Consider the following 12,039-nt stretch of genomic DNA (forward strand, 5'->3'; position numbering starts at 1 on the left):
TGAGAAACCCTAACTTGTAATCTTCGACTTCTTTGTTCCTTGTTGTGTTGCCGTTTTGGGAGTTGGATATGGTTTTCAAAGTCAGAGATTAGATAGTTAGGATTTTTAAATCGGAGGTTAGGTGGAAGGCGATGCGGAGATTTTTTTTAGGGTTTCGGTATTCCAGGGTTTTCATAACAATGAACAAGTGCAGATGCGTAACACAATAGCAGCAAATTTCAAAACAGTCCACTTTAAAAACTTTAAAAAATATTGGCCTTGTGCAGTGGCGAATCCAGGAAGAAACCAGAGGGTGGGCTCAAAACTTATAAGCTGGGCTAGTGGATTAAATTCCTTTTTAGGCCGAAATTAGGTTGGGTTTAGTAAGGCAGCCATTAACCTGTAGTCCTAGATTGCAAGTCAACTAAACATTTCTCAGAATAATATTTACTGCAGTGTTTTTTTTGCAGAATATGAAATTTTGATCCAAATATTTGTATCTTTGTAGGGAAATAACAATAAACTCTTAATTTTGTTGCCCAAATTAGTTCATATTTTAAAGATTATAAATGTGAGGGCATAAAATATATCAGAGTTTTTAGGAATTATTTTAGTCTTTATTTTGTGTGGTTATGTAGTACCAGGAAAAAGTGAAGTAAGTTCATTTTCTCCAACATGACAGACGAGTGGCTAATTGAGTTGGTTACCCTGACGATCCTTCGTCCGTCTAGAACAGATTTTCTTTTCTTTTTCAAGAACCATATTGTTGGATGCGGATGTATGTAGATGGGCTGTATGTTGAAGGTGTGCGTGTGTACATTCGGGTGGGCCGAGTAACAGCAGTAGTAGGATTTATGTTTTCATAGGACTTTTCTCAGAGATTACTGCTCAGTCTCAGACACTACCTCAGTTGTGCTGCAGAGGACGAGGGGCCAATGCCGCGCATTGAAGCTCGGGGTGAGCCCATGCTGCCGGTCGAGGATGAAGAGAAGGACATGTCTGAACAAGCTGTGGTGCGGTGGGCACGCGCTGGGGGTTATGAGGAGTGGAGGGCGAGCCACCCGCTCAGTTCAAGTGTATGATTGTTGATTACTCATGCAGTACCTTCGTTGATTATACTGTATGATTATTGCCTAGTGTGTTTACATGCATAAGCCCTTTTCTTAAATTCTCATCCTTTGCTTTTCTTCATTTTATTTTGTTTACATAGGTGGTGTGCATAACCTATCGACAGGACTGCAACAGGCCCAATGAATATGGGTTCACATTTACCATCAGGCTAGATGGGGACACTTCAACTCTGCTATAAATAATCATGTCAATTTTACTTGTACTGTGTTTGTTCCCCTCTACTTTGAAGATTAACAATATGTAGGAAATAAATAGCAATTAAATTCTACATCTACAGATCGTGCCATGCTACGCAAGGCACCAGTTCAGCGCCATCCCAGACAGTTCATTGCTTTTTCAAGCGAGAGGGAGCCGCATGTATGATTTTGGCGTGTACAAAGGGAATTCAAGGGCGATCATCTGTGGTGAAAACTGGTGCAGGTTTGTTGAAGACTTCGACCTGCGAGAAGGCGAACTTGTCTCCTTCGATTTGACTGAAGACATTCCTATGGTGTACTGCTGCAACCTGCCAAGGACATGCGATCAAAACGAAGAGCGTAAAGATCCTCTAGAATTAGCTGTCATAACGAACGGGAATTAATCTTACGAAGCAAGAGGAGCGTAACCTACATGACCTTTTGGCGATGAAGAAAGGTTATATAGGTGCATTTTTTTTCCACCGCTTCACCAAGTCGAACATAGGAGGAAAGACGATGGTATGTTTTTGGTTTACTAGTATTTTCTATTTTGTATGCAATTTTCTTTGTTTTTTCATGGAGAGAAAGTTTAATGATATGCTATTGTAGCTGAAACCAGTGAATACACTGATGTGTGTTTTTGCATATCCTTTTGCTTCCCATAACTGAAGATCCTTATGTAATATATGTAGATGTAGCTGAAGATCCTTTTGTTTACTGCTCCTTCACATATTTGATAATTTTTCTTCCTATGACGGTGCATACAGAGATTACCGGTGAAAGTTGTCGACGCCCTGAAGACCCCAGGAGATGGGGAGATACCGGGAGATGGGCTTGCTGGCATTCGGCTGTGCAAGGACAGTTTGATGCCGGTCAAGTACCACAAGTGTGATGATGGCCGCATCATCTTCGGTAAGGGATGGAGTGATTTTGTTGACAGTGAAGAGCTTAAGGTTCATAAAGCCGTTCTTTTCGGTTTCAAGACCACCACCCGTGAAGATCTTCAGATCGAGGTGGTTATGAACATGCTGACCGAGGAGCCACAAATGTAGCACGACAACGCAAGAGTGTCCTTTACACTAGGTATAGTGTGAAAACTATTTTGATAGCAGTTATGCATCTATGGGGTTACGTCTTCATTATGCCTTGGGTGATGATGACTATGAGAGGAGGACATGTTGTAGTTAGAGTAAATGCTAGGATTCGGCCCTATTCAGGACTCAAAATAGGTCTTTCACAGGTGGTTGCTTTATTGGCTGTTGTTTCCCTGGCTATAATCATGAACGATGGTAATGCAAATGGAATCGTTAAGGGGGTTTTATTAATATTTTAAATCATGGAGTTAAGATGGTAGAACTACCTATGAGTGTTTGCGTAGGAGATGCGGGAAGGGCATCAGTTGTGTTCTTGACTCTTTGGCAATGCAGGAATAATGTGAGATCACAAAATAATTGGTATAGTGATCTTATGATTCTTGTTTAGCTAATTTTCTTGTGGATCATGGGATGGTCTATATTGCAGATGAAGGTGGTAAACAAAGAGGTGCTGATGGTCTATATGCACACGCTAGAGCATGTAGCAGGTGAATTGTACAGTTCATCGCAAGTGTGGAGTCACAGGGTACTGCGGTGTCGCCTGCGCATCTCTGCCGTAGTTTTATTTTTTGGACCTTCATGTTAAGTCTGGCTGGGCTTGCTACCATGTATGATTTGTGCTGCTAGTTGATTACTTTAGTTTCTAGCTGTAGTTTGTATCAGGGGCTTGAAAGACCATGTGTTTTCTGTTAATGGAAAATCAGAGGGGGCGACCCTTCTTTTGATTAAAAAAATGAACTTTCTCTATGCAATTAAAAAATAAAATTTCTCTATTCAAACCCAGTTGAGAACAGTATTCATTATAAATCTGAAATAATATTTTGGAAAAAATGGCTATCGCATTCTGTGTATTCATTATAAATCTGAAATAATCTTTTGGTAAAAATGGCTATCGCATTCTATATCATAGCTAGCGAAACCGAAACAAAATAAACGTCTTAAGTATAATATCGCGTGAACGTGGATCAAATTAGGCAAGACAGCTAGAATAAAGGATGATTCAACTCGCAGGAAATTTGAACTTACGACTTACTAGCAGCATAATAAAGTTTACAGACTATCAGCTAGATAAATAGAAGAAACATTTTATGTTGATTCATTCTTCCTTCCGGACTTCTTTGACCGCCTGGATGGTTTGGCGAGATGCTGGCGCTGACTCTCGAACCCCTTCTGGAAGTTCACCAACCGCCTATACACGTCGTAGGTGGCATACGCGTCCATGGAAGCATAATAGATGTTCTTCAAGGGCAAGGGCGCTTCTGCCCATATATGGTGGTCATCTTCTGTGAGAACGTCCTTCATCTTGTTGTAGCTGTGGTGGATGATGGAACCAGCGTAGTCAGCCAAGCCATACTTTGGCTTAATCGTCACTGGATCAGGCACTCTCCACATATTCTGGATATCCACAAAGTTTTGTACCACCAGACCAACATGCTTGAGTTTTTTCTTGTCATTCTAGATGTCCACCCCAACAAAGGTGTACTCCTCGTCGAGCAGGAAGGTGGCAAGCAGGCCGCAGTGCTCATCAGCAACGCTTATGTGGTACACGAGGACGTAGATGCCAACGCATAACTGGACCACGGCCGCCATCTGTGTCGGACAACGAGGCCAGGTGTACTCCACATCCAGTGCAACTATCTTCTGGTCGTCGTTCCGCAGCCAGTATTTGAATCTGCCAATACAGTACTTAACATAGCTAGCCTAGTTCGTGTACTTCACACAAATTTCGGTATTTCCATCTGCCCTAGCATCATAATCATTCTCGAACGCCATGCCGAAGGACTGTAATTGATGAAACCAGTATAAGACATGAAGCATGACAATAACATGATAACAATAAGCCAAGATGAATATGACGACAGATAGTATAGGAATTCTGGCGCTATTGAAAGTTTATGTAAACAAGTGCATGAACAATTTAAACTAAACAAGTACTCCCTCTGTAAAGAAATCACTAAAGCAGAGAACCAAAAGTTGTTATATTTCCTTGCAAAGGGAGTATATGCGAATTAACAATATAAATTTATGCTCTTGAAATATTTATCTAAACAACTGCATCAACAATCAAGAATAAACATGTATCTATGAATTGTTCATCACCCATGCAGATGAAATTGTGTGTACAAACTAAAGAAGCAGGAGAAAAACAAGAAATTGACAAGACAACGGACTACATGTTGCAGGCAGATGAATCTGTGCGCACAAAATAAAGAAGAAGGAGAACAAGAAATTGACAATAAGAAGGACATCGTATGTGCTGCTACTGGAGAACTACTAACAAAATTGACAGGAAGGAGAACTCACCGTTCCAGAAGCCAGATTGTTGGGAGAGTGGGCGACGCAGAGGCAGAGGGAATCGAGAGGACGCAGAGGCAGAGGACGCAGAGGCAGAGGAACCGTTTTTGGAGAATCGTGGCAGTATGGACGAAGCTCCCTCGTGCATGCCCGTCCTAAATAATTGGGACGGGTCTCGTCCCGCCTGCTGGAGTCCTCGCTTCCTTTGTCATGTTCACATTCAAAATGGGCTCACCCATAGGCCCGTATAAGAAAGCACAAGAAGCCCAAATGCTTCACGGTTGAGATTACTGATCTAAACTTGCTAAAAAATCCTCAAAATAAAAATATAGCTAAAAAAACTTTACGTGCTCTAAAACTACCTCTTCGTGAGATCCCAAATTCCCAATATTTCCTTGTGGTCGGTTGTTAGAGAATCCCCTATACATAAACATTATGTGATCTAAAACTACCTCTTCTTGAGATCCCAAATTCCCAATATTTCCTTGTGATCGGCTGGTAGAGAATCCCCTATAAATATGAAGCTTTTCACGGCATAGATCGTATACTTCCACCCCACGCCTCCCACCCCACGCCGCCCATACCTAGCCTTCCATGACTACACCGAATTACCACCCCACGCCGCCCAAAGTAGCTCCCAGGTCGGTGAAGCCGACGGAGCCGTCATCTTCAAAGCCTGCATCGGCGAATCCTGAGATGAAAGACAAGGGCACGTCAGAGAAGCCGGCGAAAGAGAAGGGCACGTCGGAGAAGCCGGCGAATCAAAAGATGAAAGCAAACGGCAATGCAGCCAGTCGCCATCGAGAGAATCCTCCGGTAACGATCGAGATCCTTGTATTGTGTATACACCCTCGTTCCCAAGTCTGCATGCAATCCCATTATTTACGGCGCACTTCTTTTTGATCTCGTTTAGTTACAGCCATAACGAACTATCCCTATTTTACCGAAGGGAGATTGGTGTGTCTAGAAAGGCTTGCACGAATCTTAGCATAAAGTCAATGACATAGGAGTTAGATAAGCAATACTTAGAGCACATCTACATGTGCTTTAGCAAAACTTAAGGGAGACCGTGGATACCTTCCTCTCTTAGTTTTTAGTCGTGAATGCCTCTCTCTGTAATGAAACTTGCGCTAATTTTCGTGCTGGAAAGTTCTACGTGCAACGATATGGAAAGGAAGGACTAGTAATTCAACTTTGTTTAAAACCAGCAACCGAATCGACAAAATAATCGTAGTACTCCTAAATGCCTGATCAAATACGCAGTAGACAGAATACAAAGTAGTTTTGTACGTAAGTTGCACGCCTCATTTTATTTGGCATTGAGAACATCAAATATATGTACTATATTAAATTTTAGGTTGACGAGAAATAAAGGAGAAAACTGAAGAGAAAGATGGACAGTAGGATCACATGTTACATTCCTAGTATGGTGTTTATCTATAAACTATTGATCTTGTGATCATGTATGCAATTATTTTCGTAAGCGTGATGCCTGAAACTTTAGTAGTGTACATAGAACAAAGTCTGCTCTTTCTACTAAAAATCTATACTATTATCAGTCAATTTGCGGACAGAGATAGCTTGTTTTTCTATGTCTGGTGTTCATTATATGGCCTAGAAGCTCTATAATTTCATGCAGCAATGTAGAGCACAATTTTGATATTGGCATAGATTACATCTAGTCGGTTCTATGCGTGTTTAAATGAATACCATACAGAATCTAATCACACTATTTGTACATTCAGGGAACTCAGGTTGCTTCATTGCTGCAATACGAGAAGTTCATAAAAGATTTAAACGCACAGCAACTGACGTACATCAAGTTGATTGGACTGGGTGAACTTCTCAAGACTCCTGGCATGAGAATGAGACGTCTACTGTGCCAGGCCATCGCTTATTCATATGATGCAGAGCAGGATGCCTTTATAATTAATGGGAGACCATGTAGGATCACACTAAAAGATGTGGAGCATATAACAGGCATGCCCTGCATGGGGAAGAATCACGTCTCTTCAAATCACAACGATACTTTGGAGTTGTGGAAGGAACTGAAAGACCCCAATGACACAAAAGTAACTTTGAAAGGATTGCTAGCCAAGATGAAAGGCAACAGCACACCTAATTTTGTCAGGCCATTTTTCTTGTACACGATAGGCAAATATGTATGCCCGACAACACAGCAGTATGTGGACAACAGATACCTTGGGATTGTTAGAAACGTTGAGACAATAAAGAGCACCAATTTTTGACAGCTTACACTTGACCATCTTTTGACTAGCGTCAGGAAATTTGTAAATGGTGGAGCAAATCTGTAGGGCAACCTACCATTGCTGCAAGTAATACAATCATTATTAACATACAATACATTTAATTTTATGGAAAATTTTCTAAGCTGTTTTTGTTGTAATGCAGACGTGGTACTACGAGAAGTGGAGGGTGCACCAATTGGACTCTACCAACTCGTATGCATCAAGGTTAAGGCCGCTGATCCAAAACTGGAGTGACGAGAAGGCACAGAAGGTTGACAACATAATCAACAAAAATTATATAGGGGTTGGAGAGGTAAAGTGTTAGTACTGTGTGCCTGGATTATCTACCATATGTTTTGAATGATACTAACGACACTAACATACAGTATGTCGATGACCTGCTGCGGCCTTTCAATCCACCACCAGTTGGGACGCCAGTCAAACCAAAGACTGACGGTCAGGTAAATGATGAACATCAGACACAAATATATATTGTAACTTTGCAAGTACAATCGAAGTCATATGCTTCTAACTTCTTGTAATTTGCAGGATAAGGCACTCATGGGTCGTGTATTGGCTGATTTGAAAGAAGTTGCCTCCATTGTGCGGGAAGCCGGTGCACAACAATTTGATAGGATGAGCACCCTTGAAAAAAAATGGACGAGTGCCTTAGGCGTACACTTGCGAACGGCAGACGCACGGACGACCTCATCACAGAATTCAATATAAGTATACCATTATGAGTTTCTATAAATATTTTTACTATCAATACTCTCCACATTAACATATTTGTTTTAAAGAACCACCGCTATGAAATATTTGATGTTAATCGCCCAGGAGTAGAGGACATACAGCTATCTGACCTGGGAGTACCTGCAGACCCAATGGAGGTCCCGGGAGAGAATACTACTCACCAGCAAAAACAAAAAAAAGACACGGAGGTCATTGCTAAAGGCATTTCTGCTAAGGGAATACAAAAAGATAACATGGATGCCCCCATGAAGACCGTAGCTGAAGATTTGCAGCCTGCTCCTAGTTTGCAATCGCGAAAGCATTCAAAAACCACCACAAGCCTTGAAGCTTTCATGGTGATACACATTTCACATCTAACTAATTTTGTTTTAAGTTAATGAAGATTCGTAGCTAACAAGTGCTTTATTTCGAATCACAGGATCCTCTGAATTTGAGGCACAATGAGAATGTGCGAAAGGCTAAAGAAAGAAGAGATCAAGATGATGAAGATGTCAGTATTGAGGTGGGGGAGAGGTAGGTACCAAAAGCAAACACCGGTCTGCCAAGGCTAAGGCAATAAGGGAGCCGGAATAGACACATGTCTTCCCAGTTGATGAGGACAACTATGATGATTCTTTAGCAAAGCAGCGACAAGATAGCGTGGTTGATTCCATGCTACCAACTCGTACGAGCATCCGGAAAAGAGTAGCATCTTCATTATTGTGCAATGAAGATTATGTTCTGTACGATAGTGATAAGAGGAAAAGAGAAACAGGACTCCATCGGAGTCTACCAACGGCTCCAAGGACACAAAGAATACAAAGAGGAAAAACCGTGCAAGCATTTTTAAAGATACAGACGCAGGTGCTTCAAGGCTGGAGACCGACCTTGACAAGTTTCGATAGAATCACGTGGCCGAAATTGTCAACACCTCAGATCTTGATAAACAATTGGTGGTAATTGATGACATTTTTCTGCTACAGAAGCATTTGCAATGCCTCACCATGACAGATGGAGTTTTAGATGACAAATGGTTGGGTGACGAAGTAAGATATTTGCCAAATTATTTTATCAATTTTCTTTTGCATAGTACAATTAACTTGAATTTTGTTTTAGTTGGTTGATGTTGTGATTCAGATCATGCGTCATGATCATCCTGAGGACATAAGGGATGGGAAACTGGTTTACATTGAGAGGGTGGCCGGCGTCGCTATGCTCGAGAGAGATGGTAAGGTAGAGAACTGCCACGAGGCCGCTTTGGCGGGCAGTCATGGAACAACAAAAGGAGACAACTACCTCAGACATGATCTGGTACCATCTAACCATGACATAAACACATTTATTTTTGTAATCATTATGCATGTTGATGTAATCATCTTTGCTGTCCAGGTTTTTCTACCTATGAACATGGCGAACACCCACTAGTTCCTTGTGGTCGTAAACCCCAGAAGGAGGGAGATTCAGATTCTTGATTCACTTTTCAGCTACGTAGTAACACAAGTGGTTCACATGGTGAGATTTTAAACGTCTTTCAATATAACACAGCATTTAGCATCATACCTAACCTTGAACCGTGAGCAACTTCTCATACCATGGACTTTGGCAGATACGTGGGGTGGAAGCACATCTGAGAGCATCGCTGCGAATCAATGGACCACAAAGCCATGCATGGCAAGACATTAACGTCACCCAATGGACAGTAAAGCATGTTCCTGTGCCAAGACAAGATGACAAGTCAGTCAACAGTATTAGCTTGTCAATATGTTTTGAATTTTTAATACGTGAAATGGTGCTAACAGAATTAATTGTTGTAGTTCTTCTTGTGCACTCTACATGCTGAAGAACATCGAATTCTTTACGGGAGAAGATCTTACACTGCGTTATGACCAAGTACGTAGAGTAACACCTAAAATTCTGTCAATTTTGTAAACATATGGAACGATACTAACATATCCTCCCATGCAGGCATACATTGACAATTATAGAAGAGAGCTGCCTGTTGCCCTTCTTACTTCGCCCTACAACAAATTGAAGTCCATGAAAAGGCTGAAGACGTACATTGCTAGCCTATCGGATGCAGCTGCGATTGAAGATCATGAAGATGCAAGCAGTTAGTCCAGCAGTGGTTGATTCTTAGATCTGGAGTGTACACTTGGTTATGAAGCGGTAGAGTAGGGTGTGGTTTGGTTTTAGTCCCGAAGAAGGTTTCCTAGCCATGTTCACAGTCCAGTGCGGATTAATCAAGTTGTAATATTTCACAGTACTGGTTCCAAATACTATTCTTGAAATAAATTTGGTCTGCATGGGAGACGCTGAAACATATATTTTCTTTTTACAACCAGAACTTTTGAAGCTTTTTTTAACATTGCTAGTTAGAAGTTTCAGAAAAATTTCAGTTAGTGCTGAGATATTTTGGCTGAAAGGCAAATATTGCAGTGAGTGCTTAAATGAATGAAGTTCAGTTATTTCATCGAAATCTCACCGAAGTGAAAACCATGGTGTCGTGCCATCTTGAGCAGCAACAGAAATGATTCAGCGTTATTAACAAAATTTGGTCTCACAGATACGAGGAAAAAAGGTATGATTTGGAACATGCAAGATTGGATGGGCAATAAAATGACTACACAAGAGAACCAAATACTATTCTTGAAGAAGGTTTCCTATCCATGTTCATAGTCCAGTGCGGATTAATCAAGTTGTAATATTTCACAGTACTGGTTCCAAATACTATTCTTGAAATAAATTTGGTCTGCATGTGAGACGCTGAAACATATATTTGCTTTTTTCAACCAGAACTTTTGAAGCTTAGGAAGGTTAACTGAATTCTTAAATTTATATTTAAGTGTCGTCGGAGTCTGGACAAGATTCAGAACAATTACATTGCTAGTTAGAAGTTTCAGAATTTTTTAAACATCGCTAGGTAGAAGTTTTGGAATTCTTTTAACATCGCTAGTTAGAAGTTTCAGAAAAATTTCAGCGAGTGCTAAAATATTTTGGCATCGCTAGTTAGAAGGTTCAGATTTTTTTTAACATCGCTAGTTAGAAGTTTCAGAAAAAATTTCAGCGAGTGTTGAAATATTTTGGCCGAAATTCAGTGAGGCTGAAATATTTTGGCTGATTTTCAAAGAAACGGGAACGATATCTTTTTAATGATCGTGATTCTCAGGAGACCTACGTGTTGTTACGCAACTTACCTTGTTTTTTTAAACCATAACTTACCTTTGCTAAACTCTCCACGTCCCCCCCTAATATTCAATCAGGTGGGTCCCGTCCCGTGATTTCCTCCAACCAAAAAAATCTATACGTAGATATATGTCCGGGTTGTTACGATTCCTATAAATATGGATCCTTTGAAACCTTGTAGATCATAGTTCGTCCTTCTGCGCTGCCCAAACCAGCAAGACAGAAGGACAGAGCAACCCAGGAATCCAGCAAGACCGAACAACGGAGCCAAACATGGATCCTCTGGTAACTCCCCACGATCTCAGCCGCTGCTATTTTTCGTGCCACGATCTTCCTCGCATGATCTCTTGTTGCGACCCCACTCGTTGTTTGCATATTCATGTAACTCCGCACGTTTTTAAACAAATTAAGTTGGGGGCGTTAGGGGAGGGCGCTAGGATTTGTTTCCTACCAGATTGGCAATTCATTGATTAATTCCAGGCTAAATCTTAGCGTCTGGTCTTGTCGATGCCAATTAGTGCAGCGGGCGCTTGCCTTCTTTTTTTCCTTCCGCACGAGTCATGGAAGGCATCGATGGCCCTTGTTTTAATTCCATACTACTGACCATGATTAGCGCCTAGAGTTGAGGAGACCACGGTTGGATAGTTTTTTATTTTCCAATGTTTATTTTATTTCAGATAAGTGCCTTGCAATGGAGATTACCTTAGATGACCGTTCAAACGTAACCAAGCTGAATCACATGATAGTATTTGCACATACATGGAACTCAGCATGCTTGTACCTCATGTAGTAGCGTAGAGCATAATTTTTATGTTGGTATATATAAGCTGTATTCGTCTGTATGAGTGTTTAAATTGTATACCATGCTGAATCTAATCACACTTGCACATCCATTGAACCCAGGATGCTTCTTTGCCGCCATATGAGGAGTTCATAAACGGATTAAACACGCAGCAAAGGATGTACATCCAGTTGATAGGACTGGATGGACTTCTCAAGACACCTAGCATCAAAATTAGACGTGTACTCTGCCTGGCCATCGCTAATTCATATGATGCAGAGCAGGATGCCTTTATCATCAATGGGAGACCATGTAGGATCACATTAGAAGATGTAGCGCATATAACAGGCATGCCCTGCCATGGGAAGAAGCACGTCCCTTCGAATCTTGATGATAATATGGAGTTGTGGAAGAAACTG

This window comes from Triticum urartu, chromosome 3, assembly GCF_003073215.2.
Source record: "Triticum urartu cultivar G1812 chromosome 3, Tu2.1, whole genome shotgun sequence".
Lineage (NCBI taxonomy): Eukaryota > Viridiplantae > Streptophyta > Magnoliopsida > Poales > Poaceae > Triticum > Triticum urartu.